The sequence below is a fragment of the Haliotis asinina genome, chromosome 4, assembly GCF_037392515.1.
Source record: "Haliotis asinina isolate JCU_RB_2024 chromosome 4, JCU_Hal_asi_v2, whole genome shotgun sequence".
NCBI lineage: Eukaryota > Metazoa > Mollusca > Gastropoda > Lepetellida > Haliotidae > Haliotis > Haliotis asinina.
Window position 1 is genome coordinate 15,101,928 of NC_090283.1, and position 20,573 is coordinate 15,122,500.

At 40.0% G+C, this 20,573-nt stretch overlaps 1 protein-coding gene across 2 annotated transcripts in view; it reads right to left on the reverse strand.

The window, feature by feature from the left end:
* LOC137281311 (thrombospondin-1-like) overlaps positions 1-20,573 on the reverse strand; it is a 152,261-nt gene that overhangs the window by 14,670 nt on the left and 117,018 nt on the right. Inside the window, exon 1 of one of the 2 annotated variants that reach the window (XM_067812482.1) lies at positions 14,331-14,640. The exons of the other annotated variant lie outside the window; for it this stretch is intronic. The gene's annotated coding sequence lies outside the window, so the exon portion shown is untranslated. Of the gene's footprint in view, positions 1-14,330; positions 14,641-20,573 lie in introns of those variants that run through there. 2 annotated transcript variants of the gene reach the window in all.

Here is a 20,573-nt window from a genome sequence, read left to right on the forward strand (position 1 = left end):
CCGAATATGCTACAGCACACGCCATACATTCCTCATATTATTATACGATCTGGAAATTTGGAAATATGCTAAATATTGCTTCATGTATGTCTAACACACAATCTCCACATTAACATATGGTTTCCGAGAAGTGTGCGACACTGGAGGAAAATGAAGAGAATACGAATTCATGTGACACCGTTTGATGCGTAAATAGGAATCTTCATGTCAAACAAACAAAACACCTGTTGTGGAGCTCGAATTAACAATACCCGCACGGCAAACGAGACTGATAACTGGCTTTGCCCGTCCTTTACGCCCCGGCGTAACTGTTACGTTGAATGCGCACGACAATTCTTCGGAAGCAGTCACTTGAGACAAACCAGTTTGAATGCTTCTTTAAATAGTTTCTTTATGTGCTATCATACATAATATCCCATGATACTCGCTCTGCACGGATGAATTTCTATGACCCAGACATCACGCTGTCTCTAGATTGGAATTTACGATTAGACAGAGAATCTAGCTTATCTGAACAACTGCGTTTGAGCAAAGATAGCGAGGATAAACGGGTTTGCGTACATACGGACTCGTTGCAAACTAACTTAAGAGAAACTTTTAAGATTTTTTAAAAATGTTATTTCCTATTCAAATCATCCATGCCAAACAGGAAAACACTTAAACGCGTGTTTCTTCAACAGAGACCTCTAATTCTGTTTCTTGTCTTGCCTAACTGCATGATCACCAGAAAAAATATGCCTTCGCATAAACTCTCAATTCCTACCAAGGTCACCTCAACATTCTTGGTTTTCACCATTCACAGACCCTGAAACACCTCTTGAGAATATTCCTAAATCCTTGTTCCGGTTTCGCATTTTAGTTATTATCCATTCCTAAGATGGATTTTTGATGTAACCATCCTGACGACCACGAAGCGATATAGTGTGTAATTTCTCAAATCAGAAAAGTGTTTATATCGTTGTAAAACTGCTACAGTTTCGTAAAATAATGAGTGTTTTTGAAGTGACTTCATACTGGAATATAAATTGGAAAACAAACCCGCTCATATGTTTAAATTGCCTCTTGTAAAAGACATGTTATTTTCTACGATAACTGTATTCATCATTTTCATGTATCTCGTAAAGATAAATTCACGCATGATCTGAGTTCTCTGCAAGAAATAACACTGAATGCATCCCCGAAACAAAATTTAAATAATATTAGTGACTCCAGTGGGTTCTCCCCATCTTTATGGCTAACAAACTCCCATTAAGTCTTCATCCAAACGCACTACATGAAAAAGCAATTTAATACCAGACACAAGAATTTTCAACCGAAGGTTTCGAAATCAGCCCTTTGAAATCGACGAAGGTTTACGTATGGATAAAATAAATTTATTTCCTCACTGATCATGAATACTTATTGTCGACATTTTACGTCTCGCCATGAAGTCGAGTTGAAGACTGTCGAGTCCCAAGACGCCATCGTCCTTGTGAACTGCTTCATTAGCTCGTAAAAGTGAATTGTAAAGACGTAATGCAAATCATACATAACCTCTGCCATCGATTGTTATCGATTTCCTCTCATTATCGATATCTCAAGCCCGATATGTCATAGGCTCCACCTATGTACACTCAAAACGGCAGCTGGTGGGCTCATTCCTCCCTTCAGTCAACTAACGCCAGTACACTGCGGGTATCTAAGTCATTGAGTTGTGAGTGTAAGAAATGTCATATATATTCAACGAATATAATTCCAGCCAACATGTTAGTTCACGATTGGTAATTCTGTCACTGTAAGCAGCTACAATGTAACTGATTCTTGGGAGATTGAAAAAAAAACATTGAAAAACTCAGCAGGCAGTCCAAACACAAACACGGATAGCTGCACACGTGAATGTATATTTCTTGACCTACGCCAGCGACTGGTTCATCAAACCCGACATCGCCCCCTTCAGCGGTTGGTCATGGCCACCAGTGGTTGATACAACCTAATATGATGATGTGAATCATTCGCGCAGCAAAATAAATTTAGGAGCACTTCCTGAATCCTCCCTCCCGCATCCCGAGCACTAAACAGTTTCCAAAATGACTACATTTGGTATACGACTACTTCTAATTCAATGAGATCGAGATGTTGTAGATGCAGTTTATTCTGAACCTTGACTTCACAAGCCTCTAAATAGAACGTAAGCAAATATACTTATTAACGCATGCGATTTAGTTATTGCGCACACTTATGGGGAAAACATAAAACCACAAACGGTTGTGTAGAATCTGAAGGCAACCATTCGAGTCATCCGGTGTTCACCACAACCGAAGAATTGACATAAAAGTCGGACTATTTGTAACTTCGAGACAACTGTATGTTAGGCACAGCCGAGAAAAAATGGATACGGATGTAAAACATGGACTGTTACATCGACGCAACCGTATGTTCGACACAGCCGAAAAACAATGGATACAGATGTAAGGCAAGGACTAATTGTAACTTCGAGACAACAGTATGTTCGACACAGCCGAAAACCAATGGTTACAGATGTTAAACATGGACTAATTGTTACTTCGAGACAACCGTATATTTGACAAAATCGAAACACAATGGATACAGAAGTTAAAATAATGACTAACTGTTACTTCAAGACCACAGGTTCGACATAACAAGCTTCGACACAAGGCTGTTTGACCCTGTCAGTCATCATACTGTTTACGTCGTAGATTCTACTTCCGGAATCAGGTCCGCGTACTTTACCCGGGAGTGAGTCATCCATCACAGACTAAACTGCTTCAAAGGTCAAGGTCCGCATTCAGATATCTCCTTAATTTGCTGTAATTGTGTATCCAACGAGTCACTAACATGGTAATCCATCGTAATGATGGTATATTGAGTGGCCGTGGAATCAACATTGGCTGCCATTACGCTAAGTGTGTATGGCATACGCAAATGTCAGTTCACCGAACCCTCGCTCTAAACGTGATTTGAATTTGTGAGCTGAAATTTGTTTACAGAACAGACGGAAGATATCACTACCTGACTGTTCATTTAGTGCCGTGCCACAGGACTGTGTAAAATTTCCCAAACCCATACTGCCACATTTGCTACACGTTTCATTGACGGTCTCGTGATTAGGCTTAAACACAAGACAAGTGAAATGTATGTTTTAAAGCCTGTAAAGTGTAGAAACCTTGTTAAACAGGACACTGTTGTTCTGGAAATCTGAAATCATCGCCTTCGGGGCACTTGCGGTTGGAAAAAATGTACCTTCCACTTATTCGTTGATGGGATATTAGATTGTTTTGACGATCTTGTTGAGCAGGTCACAGTTCACATAACCTGGGTTTTACTGGGGCAGTGTCTGTACTGTTGATTGATAAACGGTGTCTGCAACGATTGTCTATACATCATTGCTACCAACGACGTTATATCTGCAGCGACCGAGAGGATTGCTGCCAGTGTGTCGTTCTGTCTCACTTAGAGTACAATGAACGGTCCTCACAACACGTAGACAGATTAACAAGCATCCAAACATCACGAAGTAACGACTCCATTCAGCCCTGTGGGCCATAATAACATGTATCAAACAGATGATACGTGAATCCACAAGGATGAGCTCGAGATTCAACACCCAACAAATTCACACTGAATTATTTCATCCGTATTCAATGCGTTATCAATCTGAATGAAAACGCCTTCCACCGTTATACTTAGGACAAAAGATCTGTAGGCGCCGCATAGTGTGCACATTATCACCTGCCCTAAATGCAATTTGTACAGGTGTATTGCCATCGCCCAAACGCGGTTTCTAATCAAATCTAGCCAGTATCGATCTCGGTTGATTAATCAGTCGACGTGAAAATCGGAAGTCAATATCACCGCCGTGGACGCGAATTAGGCAGCTTATCAGTGTTAAAACACAGTCACAGACCGTGTGTTGTTAACGGTAATTCTTATGGTATTAATAACAGTACTTCAGCTTGTGACTGTTGATTAGGATCCTCTTAATGTTTCTCGCAAAATAAATGACTGCGACATCGGTCGACATGTTGGTTGAAAACTGGTATGAAGAAAATGTGGATAATTTTTTCTTGGTGGTAGGAGCGGTGGAGAAGCCTGGGCCTGTTCCTCGCAGGGATTGTAGCGTTAAGGTGATCACAACTCCCATACTTTGACTTTCGTCTCTCGTAGAGCTGTGATCGCTTTGGGGTACGGGCCGGGGTTCTGGTGGTGGAAACGTTGGCTCGTCACGCATAAGGCCCAGGTTTGATTCCCCACATAATTACAATGTTTAAATTTTAAGCCCAGTGCTAGTGTCCCCAGCAGTGATATTGCTGGTATTATGATAAAAGCGACGTAAATCTCACTCTAGCTGTGAGATCGAATTAACAGGCGGCACGCTGTCTATGGTATTCTTAGTTTTATCTGTTCTCGAATTTGTATACTTGTTTATACTTACGTTTCAACTAACTGAAATACTCTCTGTGATCATTTACCATATAGATGCTGTATTTCTATAAATTACCTGTGAAAACATATCGGCTCCTATTCCTCCGTCAGTCTCACATAACGTCGTGTTTCATATTAACATTCTTAAGACTGTTCTTCAAAAGGTTTCACTGCGACGAGTGAAGACAGTTATCTCCCCTTGTCAAATACACATTTCCACATTAATGTATTCTGATCTTTATATAAAAACGGCATAACAAACATAACACTTTCCCTATCGACTGGCTTTTCATGATCAGTTGCCTCACTAAAAGCTGCTTGTGTCGCCAGAGTGTACGTAATGGAAGAGTAATCTCCCCTGAGTCACAATAATCCCCATTACACCAAAGACTCAAAGGGTCATTTTCCAATGTTATTCCGGAAGGGATCTCTTCATAGTAAAGGAAAGAAGTAAAACGATGTCACTTAGCTTCTAATCACCAACAGTGACACTAAATGCCCAAGCTCTTGTAACCATTACCACACGAATCCGGGATAATTAGTGTCAGGATTTAGAGTAACCTCCCTTGGTTCGTCAGCAATTATTCGTAGTCTCGGCAGTATTGGACAAAGCTCGTGTATTCACGGCGTTTATCGCGTGTATCAACGTGTCCGATAGCTATCGATTTGCAAGACCCATTAGGCTGTCCCGATAATTCATCTCCAACTAGCTCACAAAGCAAATCTGTGTATCTGATATTAAAACTGACCCTGCTTTTAATGTCGCTCTAAAGAAGTAAGGAGGGAGCCTGAACGACAAGGAGTTTGTCTAGTATCTTGCCTCGCGTTGTAGGTAGCCATATTGATCTGAACGCGAGGTGGTTAAAATGACGGCAGGAATGAGCTTTTGATGAGCGTCAAAGTGATTGCTTTGAGTCTCGTTGATGGGTGTTCAACAAGTAATCTCATTTGTAAAGCGTTTTCAAAACAGGAGACAATTAAGACAGACGCAGACAGTGGTCTTGCTAATTAAAGCGTGGTCGTGGCAATTAAATCTAAATTGAATTACACAATATGCAAGTGTCTGTCCACCTGGTCGTTTACTAAGAAACAACGCCTACCTCCTGAAAGATAATAATATTTGGAACCGAAACAAAAATGGTGGTTAAGGGAGGGGGGGTTGACTCGGTATGCCGTGTAATGACAGGAACAATTACCTGGAAACGGAAACTAAACAATAGGCACCGGATCACATGTAACAATGTAAGAATACATATCCCTCTGCAGCCGCTTGTCAGCATTATATCAATGCTTCTTACATTTTCCATGTTTGTTCCAGTGCCCACGTTTGTAATAGTGCACGTGTTTGCCAAAGTACTCATGTTTGTACCAGTGCTCATGATTGTTTGGTTATAAGTGTTTGCTACTGTACCCTAGTCCTCAGTACCAGTACGTACTCATGTTTGTACCAGTGCTCATGATTGTTTGGTTATAAGTGTTTGCTACTGTACCCTAGCCCTCAGTACCAGTACGTACTCATGTTTGTACCAGTGCTCATGATTGTTTGGTTATAAGTGTTTGCTACTGTACCCTTGCCCTCAGTACCAGTACGTACTCATGTTTGTACCAGTGCTCATGATTGTTTGGTTATAAGTGTTTGCTACTGTACCCTAGCCCTCAGTACCATTACGTACTCATGTTTGTACCAGTGCTCATGATTGTTTGGTTATAAGTGTTTGCTACTGTACCCTAGCCCTCAGTACCAGTACGTACTCATGTTTGTACCAGTGCTCATGATTGTTTGGTTATAAGTGTTTGCTACTGTACCCTAGCCCTCAGTACCATTACGTACTCATGTTTGTACCAGTGCTCATGATTGTTTGGTTATAAGTGTTTGCTACTGTACCCTAGCCCTCAGTACCAGTACGTACTCATGTTTGTACCAGTGCTCATGATTGTTTGGTTATAAGTGTTTGCTACTGTACCCTTGCCCTCAGTACCATTACGTACTCATGTTTGTACCAGTGCTCATGATTGTTTGGTTATAAGTGTTTGCTACTGTACCCTAGCCCTCAGTACCATTACGTACTCATGTTTGTACCAGTGCTCATGATTGTTTGGTTATAAGTGTTTGCTACTGTACCCTAGCCCTCAGTACCAGTACGTACTCATGTTTGTACCAGTGCTCATGATTGTTTGGTTATAAGTGTTTGCTACTGTACCCTAGCCCTCAGTACCATTACGTACTCATGTTTGTACCAGTGCTCATGATTGTTTGGTTATAAGTGTTTGCTACTGTACCCTTGCCCTCAGTACCATTACGTACTCATGTTTGTACCAGTGCTCATGATTGTTTGGTTATAAGTGTTTGCTACTGTACCCTAGCCCTCAGTACCATTACGTACTCATGTTTGTACCAGTGCTCATGATTGTTTGGTTATAAGTGTTTGCTACTGTACCCTTGCCCTCAGTACCATTACGTACTCATGTTTGTACCAGTGCTCATGATTGTTTGGTTATAAGTGTTTGCTACTGTACCCTTGCCCTCAGTACCAGTACGTACTCATGTTTGTACCAGTGCTCATGATTGTTTGGTTATAAGTGTTTGCTACTGTACCCTAGCCCTCAGTACCAGTACGTACTCATGTTTGTACCAGTGCTCATGATTGTTTTGTTATGAGTGTTTGCCACTGTACCCTTGCCTCCAGGACCAGTACGTACTCATGTTTGTACCAGTGCTCATGATTGTTTTGTTATGAGTGTTTGCCACTGTACCCTTGCCTCCAGGACCAGTACGTACTCATGTTTGTACTAGTACTCATGATTATTTCGTTATAGGTGTTTGCCACTGTACCCTTGCCCTCAGTACCAGTACCCTTGCTGTCCCAGTAAACCTATGTGGCAACATCAGTACCCTTGCTGTCCCAGTAAACCTGCAAGGCAACATACACTAAACACTAGTTAAGCAATTGTTCCACCCTATATTCAGGGACAGTGGTGCAATGGTTTCACCCTATATTCAGCAACTGTTCAGCACTTGTTTCACCCTAAATGTAGCAAACGTTCCGCAACTGCAATGATTTCACCCTACATTTGGCAACAATGGCTTCGCCCTGCATTTAGCAAGGGTTGAACAATGGTTTCACCCTATGTTTAGCAGCATTAGTTTCACACTATACTAACATTAACAACAGTGCAGCATTGTTTCACCCTATACTTAGCAACGGTAGAACAATGGTTTCGTATTTAGCAACAGTCGATCAATTGTTTCACCCTACAGTTGGCAAAGAGTGGAGAAATGATTTCACCTACAGTTAGTAGCAGTGGAGCAATGGTTTCACCCAACAATTAGCAACGGTTCAGCAATGGTTTTAACATACGGTTTGAAACAGTTCAATGTCTACAAGAAACACAAAAAGGTCGAACAAAAACTGGCAGTTTCATACTTTTCAACAACCGTGAAGATCCGGGTTAGAATTGATCCTCAGCAACCCATCCTTGACACTCATGATGCTAGTCACTATATAGTTGCTGAGTGAAGCGTTAAGAAACAAGAGTGAAATAGTGACTAGTATGTTTTCATCTTCAGCACATGCAGTAATGTATGTCAAAATATAGAGTACTGACAAACATACAAGTCTACATACATCTGACCCTTAAGGCTCTATGGTCAGTAGAAATGAATAACGAAAAGTATCGACCGCAATTTCGACAGATCCTTAAAGCTGTAGGGTATTTCCTTTCGGCCACATCCCGATAGATTGATAATTATCAACAGTTGTCCGGTCAGCAGTATCCATATTTGACCACTAGCGCGTGATGGACAAGTAATTTGTTTATGAACGCGCTGGTCGTTACCTCCAGGTGCTCGCCTATCTATACCACTCACAAGAAGTTAAGAACATTCGACATCTTTCATGACTCAGGTATGCCTGTCATGGTTGTGAGAGACTGAAAACATAGCACTTAAACAGTGTTTTGTGACCTGTGAGGGAACGGCCATGTTGCATTTTGACGGGAATATTGGGGAGTGGTTTGTTGGTCGGAAGTAGTTGTCAGAAACAAAATATTTACTGACACTCCTTAAAGATGTGGAAAATATCATCAAAAACACAGCTCCAACAAGTACATATACTGAACAGCAAAAGAAACGCGACTCTTTTTATGGTCACGTTTTTATATAGAAGACATAGTAAACATGAATGTTTACTTTTAATGTTGTGTTTCTTTTGGTGTTCAGGATATTTATGAAAATCAACACGCCCACGAACTATTATTTTCTAAAAAACCTGCGGCCAAATTATTTTGTGTCATTTTCTGTCACAAAGAAACAGAACGAAATCGCATCTGACGGTTTAGGATGTTTTTTGGAGCTATAAGCGTCATGTTAGACATGCTCTGACGCGACTGTTTACCGAAGCCTTACACAAAAGACACCACTCAATAGACGTTAAGGGACAAGCGGCGTGTCAAATTAACTAAGTGATACGAAACGATCGGTTTTTCTAAACTTCTTTGGTGTAGAATAGCTCTGAGTAGAGCTGAATGTCGCGCTCAACAACAACAAATCGCCACAACGGCGGCAACTACAGCAACCACGACAGCAAAGAGCGATGTGACACCGTCAGCTATGTATACGATCCTTGCAGTCAGCATTTCCTATGATAAGCTTGTAATGTCGCCCGGAATGGACAATCATTCAGCCCATTCCTCGCTTTATGTAAAGTGTCTAGCCTCGCGATTACAGATACTGTTACCGGGTATTGGATTTACCTTCGCAGTAGATCAATATGATTGTGTAAGCTGATCACAGCCACAAATATCTTCGATCTGGCAATACATTCAACCGGCACCGAACATCCGTAATAAATATGTTTGTAAACATTGGTCTTGTTGATGTGTTTCCATGACAACGTCCCATACGGGACTGTGATCCTCGGATGATGTTATCCTCCAGCTAAATCTTTAATCAGCGGAGTCAGCAGAATAACAGGATCGCTAAACCGCCAGAAAAGTATACATGACAAATCGTTTCTGTTAAAAATGGGAAGAAAAGAGGAAGCGAAAGCAATGTGTCGATCCGTGCCATATTGAGAAGAAACGGTTGGTATTTACATTTTAATACCATAATGAAAGCAGAACATGGTAAAATAGATTACTTGTTTGCCATCCACTCTCGGGCACGTATTGACAGATTTCTTTTGAGGTGTTTATTGACATATTTCTGTAACACTTTCGGTGAACCGGATACTATACCAGTGCTTATTCTATTAAGTAGTTTCGCTACGGAGACATCCAGGAAGGAGCTTGCTTTTTTCACACCGATCAATATCTAATGGACGCTTCATTATATTGTTAACAAAAACGAGAATCACAATTCCACTCCAGGGAGGAAATGTTTGTTCTCTAGAGATTCTTACCGTCGCTAGTCCAATATTTACCATATGGTTGCAGAATGCACAGATTATAGCTATTCAAAAGTGCTGTATGTTATATATCATAACCTGCGGGTAATACATATACCTGAGTATTCTCTGGTGCCAATACAGCTGTGTTCCAAGTGCATGCGCCTCGAACTATGCATATTCTTTGCATATTTGAATACACCCACTCAATATACTACTCTATGACCTGACGCAAATTGATATACCACTGTTTCTCCAGTGCAAATACCACGTCATCTACGTGCATGTATATTTGTGTATACTCCTAGGCTGACCTGTCCACAATCTGGTGCTCCTTCATATACCGTTGTTTCCCAAGTGCATATACCACGCCAATTATGTGTATCCGTATTTGAGTATACCCCTCAACAGACTAAGGTCTGTTAAGCTGAGATCTGTTACCGATTTATATACAACTCCCTATAGAATGCATTCATATACTGCTGTTTCTCCAGTGCAAAGGCCACTCCAGCTTTGTATATCTGTATATGAGTATACCCTCTTCATAGACTAAGCTATGACCTGTTACCGATTCATAAACCACTCTCCATAGAATATGTCAGCGCTGTTCAAATCTGACAGCATAGGTGGCAAAAGACACATAGCGCAGGTACTAAAATGATATATCATAACTCTCTGAAAATTCCGCTCTGCTGCATATATTCACATATGACAGCTTCTCAAAACCCAGACATTTGTGTTCATGACTACTCAAACTAATAAGTTAAGTCGAAGTACATACCACGTCTATCAGAATATATATGTCACGGTTCTTCAAATGTGACATTCCGCTGCATGTGCTCATATATCACGACTTCTCCAGGACATATGACTTAGAGGCTACATACATGTGACATGGGCTGCATGTACCCTACTTGTATGTGACATGAGTTACTTACATGTGACGTGAACGATTTACATGTGACGTGGACGATTTACATGTGACGTGGACGATTTACATGTGACGATTTACATGTGACGTGGACGATTTACATGTGACGTGGACGATTTACATGTGACGTGGGCGATTTGCATGTGACATGAGCTACTTAGATGTGACATGGGCTACTTACATGTGACATTACGTGTAAAGAGAAGTAGGTACACGGCTACTTGCAAGCATGTATGGAGGTCACTTGAATGAGAAATTACTCTACACACATTCAGCTATACGACTACTCACGCGCTGTACACAGGTTACTCAAATATGCTCAATAAAAGGCATATACTAGAACTACTCAAACTATATACCATGGTTACTCAAATATGACATTATGCTCAATAAAAGGCATATACTAGAACTAATCAAACTATATACCATGATTACTCAAATATGACATTATGCTCAATAAAAGGCATATACTAGAACTAATCAAACTATATACCATGGTTACTCAAATATGACATTATGCTCAATAAAAGGCATACACTAGAACTAATCAAACTATATACCATGATTACTCAAATATGACATTATGCTCAATAAAAGGCATATACTAGAACTAATCAAACTATATACCATGATTACTCAAATATGACATTATGCTCAATAAAAGGCATATACTAGAACTAATCAAACTATATACCATGATTACTCAAATATGACATTATGCTCAATAAAAGGCATATACTAGAACTAATCAAACTATATACCATGGTTACTCAAATATGACATTATGCTCAATAAAAGGCATATACTAGAACTAATCAAACTATATACCATGATTACTCAAATATGACATTATGCTCAATAAAAGGCATATACTAGAACTAATCAAACTATATACCATGGTTACTCAAATATGACATTATGCTCAATAAAAGGCATATACTAGAACTAATCAAACTATATACCATGATTACTCAAATATGACATTATGCTCAATAAAAGGCATATACTAGAAATACTCAAACAAATATGACATTACGCTCAATAAAAGGCATATACTAGAACTACTCAAACTATATACCATGGTTACTCAAATATGACATTGTAGTCATGACATGTAAATACCAGGGCCACTCAAACACTGTCACATCAAACATGTCAAACATGGCATTACATGGGTTACACTGAAACATTGGTTCTTTTTCTAAAATCATTATAAATTATATTCGTTTCCAAATGAGCAATTTTCACAATATGTGACGAGTCTATCGTCCCTACTTCGTGCCTTCTCTGTCCGTTTCACTACACTTCACGGACTTCAAAGCCTCCCCAAATCTAAATTTAACGATAGTGTTCTACAGAAAGCTACGTTAAACAGTTTGCTAAAGGTGAGCACTGTGAGATAAAGATAATGATACTCAAGCTATATATCGCAGCTACTTAAATGAGCCTCGTTGTTGTTTAACGTTGTTGTTTAACGTTGTTGTTTGCATTCCATTTGTATTTGACGCTACTCACATGTGACATTTGAAAACGCACATACAGCGATAAATTAAAAGGATAAATTAAAAACACGGATGAAGAGTACGTGTCGCTTTGTACACTAACACATATATCCACTACTCAGATAGTTTCTGTACCCACACTGACAATTTCCTTAAGTCTCACCATGATGAGTGCACACAACGTATAGAATGTATCACATAGATACTGTGACCATTTCCCAGCCAAAATTGTGACTCTTTATTCTTGACTTCCTTCCCTGTGACTTTCTCTCCGATCACCATGTTTACGAATATTACATATAAAATATCATCGTATCTTTTATGATGAAAATGTACACTAATCATTCCTCATACAGAATTATGCGAGTACTTAAGGAATAATCCAAGCACAAACTGGAAGATGGTAAAAGGACACGTAATGTACAACATTCAAAATAACAAGAAAAAAGGTTTTGGAATAAGTTGGTAAACCATTGTATTCACTACAAAACGGGTCTAAAACACAAAACTTGTCTACCAACACAACCTGTCTTCTTTGTCTTGATAAAAATGACTGCAACCATTCGGCGCCCATACGTATTTAAAGTGAAATACCAATGCTGATTGTTCAGCTAAACAATCATTTATAATAACATATATAATCATTTATAATAAATCGTTTATAAAAGTGAATAACAGCACTTCATACAAGGGAATGTGCAATGGTAATTCCCCATACCGTACTGACTGTGTACTGTTCAAAACGACAATTAACAGCTGAGAACGACCAGGAATATATTCATCGTATATATGGTACAACTACTGCATTTGTATGGACAGAAAACTAAAATGACATTTGGCATGTCTGTAAGTCTCATTTGTACATACCGATACGATTTATGGTACAAGTCGTAATCTCAACAGTATTATCTTAAACACTGTCGTTGTTGCTTTAAGCATTGTTATTTTATTTAAAATACGAAGTCTCTCAAAATGTATACACAGAGATATCCATATTTAGATTTTCCTATTGTTTAACCAGATTTAGTCGTCGCTTTCAGAGAAGTGTGTTTACATCAACAACTACGATCGTGAGGGTGTCTCACCAGGTCACCAGTCTGCACACTATGATGACCCGACCACCACGTCTACACAATCTCCTTTGTATGTAGGCATTATTATCAAGAGGTCAGGGTAGATAGTTATCGAGGATACCACTGACCTCTCTTAGCTCTGACAGCAACACGGTCGATATTAACCTCAACAAGTGCGAATTCTCAAATCTCATTGTCTGTCAAACGAGAAACAATTCATATACGTTGAATTTGTGCATATCAAAATAAATGGTTCATAAAATATAATAGCTGTCACAATGGCTTCAATATGTATGAACGTATTTAGATTACTCCTTTACTAACTGTTAATGTAACGGGTTGTTAACTTGGTGATTCTGATAATTTTCGTCGAATGTTTGGGAAAATATTCATGTCGAAATAACAGTCCCTATTTTTCTTGTGTCTGTAAAAGTTCTTTCAGAGTAGCCAAGTAGGTTTTACGTAAAGCTGGCAAGTTTGCTCACCGGCGGGTAAGTCTTTATGTACATTTGGAATTGTTCAGGGTCAGCCAGATCGATATTACGTAATGTTTGTTCAAGGTTCCCGTTCCTGTCAAGAGGGACAGTGGCAGGTCTCAGTACAAGCCAATATTATGGCGAGTCGTTAAAACTTCAGCTTTCAAAATAACAATTAGATAGCCACGTTCATTCTCTGTTGGGAATTCAGGTCAACCGTAATCAACAAGCTTGAACTCACGTGAAGTTGTCGTGCTCCGGTTGAATCCACGCTCAGCGGGTTGTGTCTACATTGTGTGGTGAGTAATGTCACGTCTTTTGACAAATGTCACATTTGTGACCAGTTACCCTTACACCCACCAACATTCCTGACGAGTTCGACTGGCCTGTTTAACAAATGAATTCAGTATTTCACCCCAAACCGAATCTAAACTACTTTCAAAAACCAGCCAGAGAGACCTGTTTACCGGCATTCCCCAAACTCCCGCCGTCTAACACAGAAACCATTTCGGTAGAAAACAATCAACTTTCAGTCGACTTACCTTTGTTAATTAGCACGAACGCTACAGGTAAATCCGATATGTGCAGCCCTTGTCAAGGGAACTGTTAGACTGAATGGGGTTCGCTCAGAAACATTCTTAGTATCCGTGTCAGAAAAATGACGACTTTCCGCTTTCCGTGGGACTTATATGAAAGACCTGGTTTGGACACAACACATCGTGTCCTCACAAGCGGTGTCTGCCTGTATCGTGAATGTTAGTCACAGCCTGTATAACACATCGTCTTATTTACGTCCTTCTTCCGCTTTCCTTCCACCAAAGGGAGCTAACTGTTGTTTCAGAGCGTTAGAACCCGTTCCAAGGGACGATCCTTCAGCCTGTATTATTTATACCACACATTCTAAGCCTCTTAATAGCACTCTCCATTTATGATTGGAGGGGAGGTAACTGCCCACGGCAACTTGATCATACCCTGAGGCCGAACCGTGTCACCTCCTTGAATCGGGCCTTTGTGAATAGAAAACTCACTGATAAAACATATATACGTACCGTTTGATAAACCCAGAACATAAATATTATCGATTTAAAAATACAAATTACAAAATCTTTGTTTTACATTATATCAAAGCAGCAAATTACGTAGCCATGAGGGCGGAGAGGAGATTTAGAAACTTCCGAGTCTTGAAATCTATCCATATATTTTGATTGATGGACAGGCTGACAGTCGACTACCCATTTCATGAGTGCAATCATCATGGCGATTACACTGCTCTTAGCTTGACATCTTTATGATGCGGGCAGAGATTGCATTTGATCGCTGTAGAATGCAACAGCACGGTGTATTAGGCAAGCAACATCAACAAGGGTCAAAGTTCACGGCAACTATTCTCATTTTTCACATAACGTGAAACTATCGATTTTACCATTACCGAAATTCCACTTAGAAAATGCCATAAAGTACGTCTACGTAAAGACTTTTTAAAAAAAAAAAAAAAAATAATTACCAATGACTAGTTTCAATGTACTTTATTCTGCGTTGTTACACAATACTAACCATCCATTGCCGACATGCCCGGGATCACGGAAGTATCCGAGCCTGTTACTTAATAGAAGTGCAACTGCGTGCCTTTAATCTGTCTGAAACACTAACTTTACTAAAAATGCGGATGAAATTGATGAACTTTGCAGCGACATCTCGCCCAGCCACTTCCTCCCCAGCCTCACTTAAATCAGTCCAATTTTCAACTAGGAATTTACGAAAAAATAAAGATTGATTTCTTAAGCTCTTACTATTCATCGACAGGTGCTCACGGGCACTATGACAAAGTTAAAACCAAATTCATGCACAGACAACCTCACAGTCTTGAACGTTGTGGAATGCTGAGCAGAAATACATTAATCATCCATGGTGTGTCCATCTAATTTTCACATTCCACACATACATTTACAAAAAGTTTATAAAGCGAAGCATATACCTTCCTCGCACCCGAGTGAGTGAGTGAGTGAGTGAGTTTAGTTTTACGCCGCACTCAGCAATATTCCAGCTATATGGCGGCGGTCTGTAAATAATCGAGTCTGGACCAGACAATCCAGTGATCAACATCATGAGCATCGATCTGCGCAATTGGGAACCGATGACATGTGTCAACCAAGTCAGCGAGCCTGACCACCCGATCCCGTTAGTCGCCTCTTACGACAAGCATAGTCGCCTTTTATGGCAAGCATGGGTTGCTGAAGGCCTAGTCTACCCCGGGACCTTCACGGGTCTCCTCGCACCCGAAGACGGAAGCTTCATGATCGTTTGTTTTATTATTGCAGTTAATGTGAGACATTATCGTGTTTTCTTAAGTGGTTGTAGGTTCATGTTTACCTTACATAAGCTCGGACACAACGCTGTTGAATTCTTTTATGCTTGTTTTTTTTAATTAATTAGATATTGTATTTACATATGGTATGGACGGGAAACTAGAAACCGTTTTGAAAATTATAACTTTTTCGAATAAGAAATACAAAATGTGAATCTTCTTCATGTATATACTGTTGTCACATAAAGACTATTATAAACACTTGGCAGGAACAGATTGAATCTTCTTTAAAGAATGCCGGTTCGCAATCCCAAATAAAACGGACAGATCGGGGGTGGGGGGGGGGGGGGGGGGAGGGGGAGGGAAGAGAGCAATAAAACGTCGACAGAAATGACGCGAGTGTTCATAAATGTTTACTTTATATCTGCTAGTTTGTGTGAAAATAATAAAATTAAACGGAAAATTGATCCAATCTGTATCCCGGTCCAAAACAGCTTAGTGGGAGAATCCTAAAGTAAGTAAAGTCACTCGTCATGCTGTCGTTCTTCAGGAAAAGCATCTCCACCTCAAGCATGCATGTCGCAACTTTTGAGGAGGGTCAATCTCAGTCACAATATGACGTCAGGATTCATATTGCGAAATGTCAGATGCAACTGACAAAATTCTCGTTTTTATTTCACCATTTCAAAGTTCATCATATAGACATGAATGTCAACAATACTGGGCCAGGCTGTTAATGGCAAGCTTAACAAAGCGACAACTGCTTATATTATTCAAAAGCGAGTCGACCGTGGCGACTTGTTGTAAATAACACTGCACGAGCCGTATTAACCTGTCATGCCTATTTCACTGCAGGTGGCATTTCTAAACAAAACAGCTAGTGGAAATAAAGAGCGCTTGGGGCAACGTAAGTGAACAGTTCACAAAATGCCGTTGCACGCTCAATGCAGATAATTAATGTTTATTTTGAAAGAGTCAAGCGTTTTTATGACCATTTTAAAGTGCCTGAAGATCTATAACTTAAAATCGGTGAGACAAAAGGTGCCTTTTCAGATAGCAGTTCTTTTTATGTGTGGAATATGAATATATCACACATGACAATTCCCTTCCGGTTTTCACCAAGGGTTTATTGGAAGAGGTTGTGTGTGCAATAGCAGTACGTATGATAAAAGGCTGCGAAATAAGCAAGAGAGTGGGGACGCGGTTCATGAAGCGTTCTAAAACTAAACTGCTGTATAGAGTTAACCCCCTTGGGCATGAAGTGATCCGCTTCGCGATTTGGATCTTAAGAAAATATCGCTGATTTCGATAGGTTAATGCCAGCAATAGATCGGCTCATATGCACGAGCTTTCAAAACGTTTGCAAAAGGCCGTGACTTACTTAGACCATAAGCTAATATACAAACACATGAAGCTGGTTTAGTCGGCACCAAGTGATCTGCAATGCAATTACCTACATGTTGACAAATTTGACATACCCGTGAAGATCCGATTTGAACTGATCCGTGGTAACCCATGCCTGTCGGTAGAAACGACGAACAGGATTGGGTGGTCAGGGTCAATGACACCAGTGTGAGAAATAGCCAATGACACGCTAGCCGGTGGCTATTAAAATTTCAGTCGGGCCAGTAAATCACCACATTCACTGGCCCTATTGGCTGGTGATTTTTTTTCTAAATGAATTCAGACATGCACTACATTTCACAAATTTGACATACCCGTGAAGATCCGATTTGAATTAATCCATGGCAGCGCATACTTGGCGTAAGAGGTGACTAACAGGATCGGGTAGTCAGGGTTGCTGACTTGGTTGACACCAGTGTGAAAAATAGCCACTGGCCACTCCTGTTGGGCCAGTAAATCATCACAGTCACTGGCCCCACTGGCTAGTGATTGTTTTATGAATTCAGACATATATATGTTTTCTTGGTTTTATGGTACTTTACCTTTCTGTAATCCTTTGTTTAGTTTCTACATTCAATTTCAGGCTAGTGAATTATTTTGCGGGCTAGAAACTTTTAGGCTTTATTAACCCGACTGGGCAAAACCTGTAAACTGTTTTGCACACATGTCATCGTATCCCAATTTCGTAGCTCGATGCTCATGATCTTGATCATTGGATTGTCTGGTCCAGACTCGATTACGTACTGACCACCGCCATAATGATCGAACATTCCTGGTGCGGCGTAAAACTAAACTCCCTCACCCACTCACAAACTTGATATTTTGTCACTTTTACCACACGTTTCTGAACTGCTTTGGTGGATAATTGACACGCCTTTGTATGTTCTATATAACGGGTGCCACCCATGGGGTGGGCCACGCACACCTTTTCGTGATCAATATCACCATTTGATTGCAGTTTGATTGTGTGATGTGCCAACAACATTCCATGCTTGTGGTGCAGGCTACTGGCGGGAAGGGGAAATCAGATTCAACCTTTCGGCTTATGCATGTAATGGTAATTTTAAACTTTAAATACTTAATAATGTAATAATGAATAAATTACATGTAATTTTTACTTTCAGTTGATGCTCATGATGTTAATCATTTCTTTCAGACTCGTTTATTTAAGCGAGGTCGTCGTACAGCCTGGAGATTGCCGACAGCGACATCGAAAAACAAGTGAAAAGAATATATATTCCACAGATAGCTTAAATCAAGTTATATTAAAGCCTAAACCTTCTTGCAACCGAAGCACTGCAACTCTTTCCACTAAGCCAGAATTATAGAAGTCGGCAGCTCAGTCACGAAACACATAACGACGCATTTTCAATTAGAGAGGGAAAAGACCAAGAAAAAAAATCAGCAATCTTCAAGTCAAATCGGTTTTATCGAGTTAGTTAGCAGACAAGCATAGTCCCTGTCAAGCCAGCCCTGTCAGTTACACAGCGTTCCATCCTCAAGGAAACTCTCAAGCATAAACCCCCACAAATCTCTAACCGCAGGAGAGCAGGTTAATTCCTATGCCATCCAGCCATCGCCCTAAATCCCACGATAAAAGACACCGAGGACTAAAAAACAAATCATTTACGCTTTCATCACCAAACATGTCGAAGCCAATCACAATCCATTGAATACTGACGTCCCTTGGCGAGCGCAAGCTACAGAGCGTCGACGCGAGGTAATCACCAGTCGAAATATTAGCATATATTTACATGTGGCCAGGGTCTGTTTTCGCATCTCATCTATGCTTTGCCCTGGTATTTGAATACTGATAAAAACCAAAATGAACACTATGTGTTATATTATTTCCTACAATGATATATATTCAGTTTTTGTGTGTGTGCGTCTTTGCCACCACAATCCTCAGAGCGCTTCGCATAACTGAATTGCACATAATGTCCAAATATGTCTTTAAGTCTTATTTAATTCATGTGAATTATTCATAGCAGTGTATCTTTGTATGGTAATGTTTACAAAATAGCGGCAAGCGTTAAAAAATGTAAATATTATCTGATAACTGAATTTTGTAGGACACGTTACGCCTGAAATGAACGTACTTAACAAATAGAGTGAGTTGATACATAAAATAACATGAACTAGAAAGCACGATTATGTACCTGTCTATTCAACGAGGATGACGATAGCCTGGATTGTCTTTCAAGGGAGTAACAACTTGTTTAAAAGGAAATGTAACCCATGAAGACCCTGGTAGATCTGATCTGCAACCCATGTTTGTCGTAAGAGGCAACTAACGGGATCAGGTGGTTAGGTTTCTGATTTGGTTGGCACATGCCATGGTATCAGATTTGCGTAGATCGATGCTCATGATGTTGATCACAGGAATCTCTGGTCCAGACTCTACTATTTACAGATCGCCGTCATATACGTGGAATATTGCTGACGCGGGGACAAATAACAATGAAAGATTGAACATTTTGAACAGTTTTACACCTCGTTTATCAATATTCCAGCAATACCAGGGTGGACACCAGAAATGGGCTTTACACATTTACCAATGTTGGGAATCGAACCCAGGTCTTCAACCTGATGAGCGGACGCTTTAACCACTCGACTACCACCCCTACTCCGTAAAATAACAAACAAACAGATACAAGGAAATGTGGAAATAGATCAAGGTCTTTTACAGTCTTTTTAAACAACAATCTTGCGCTGAAATGTGTCATGCTGGCAAGAAGCACGGTTGCCTAGGCCGAACTAAATACGTCTTCCAGTCTCCCCTGTAACACGTTATACTGAAATGTGTTCTTCAACCGAGCACTTACTAGATCCACTTAGATATGGCTTGGCTCCAGTATGAAGACAACTGACAGGTATAACCTGTACCCCTTGGGGAGACAAAACGGATAAACTGTTTGGATGGTACTGGAAACGATTAGGAGAACTTTCATACCTTCTGTTGAGACAAATTTTGTTTTGTCAGGGTACAAAGTTTATTAATTCGGTCAACGTCATTGTTTAACTTCTTGTTTTTTATCTGTTTCTATTCATTTGTAAATGGATCTATGCATTATTA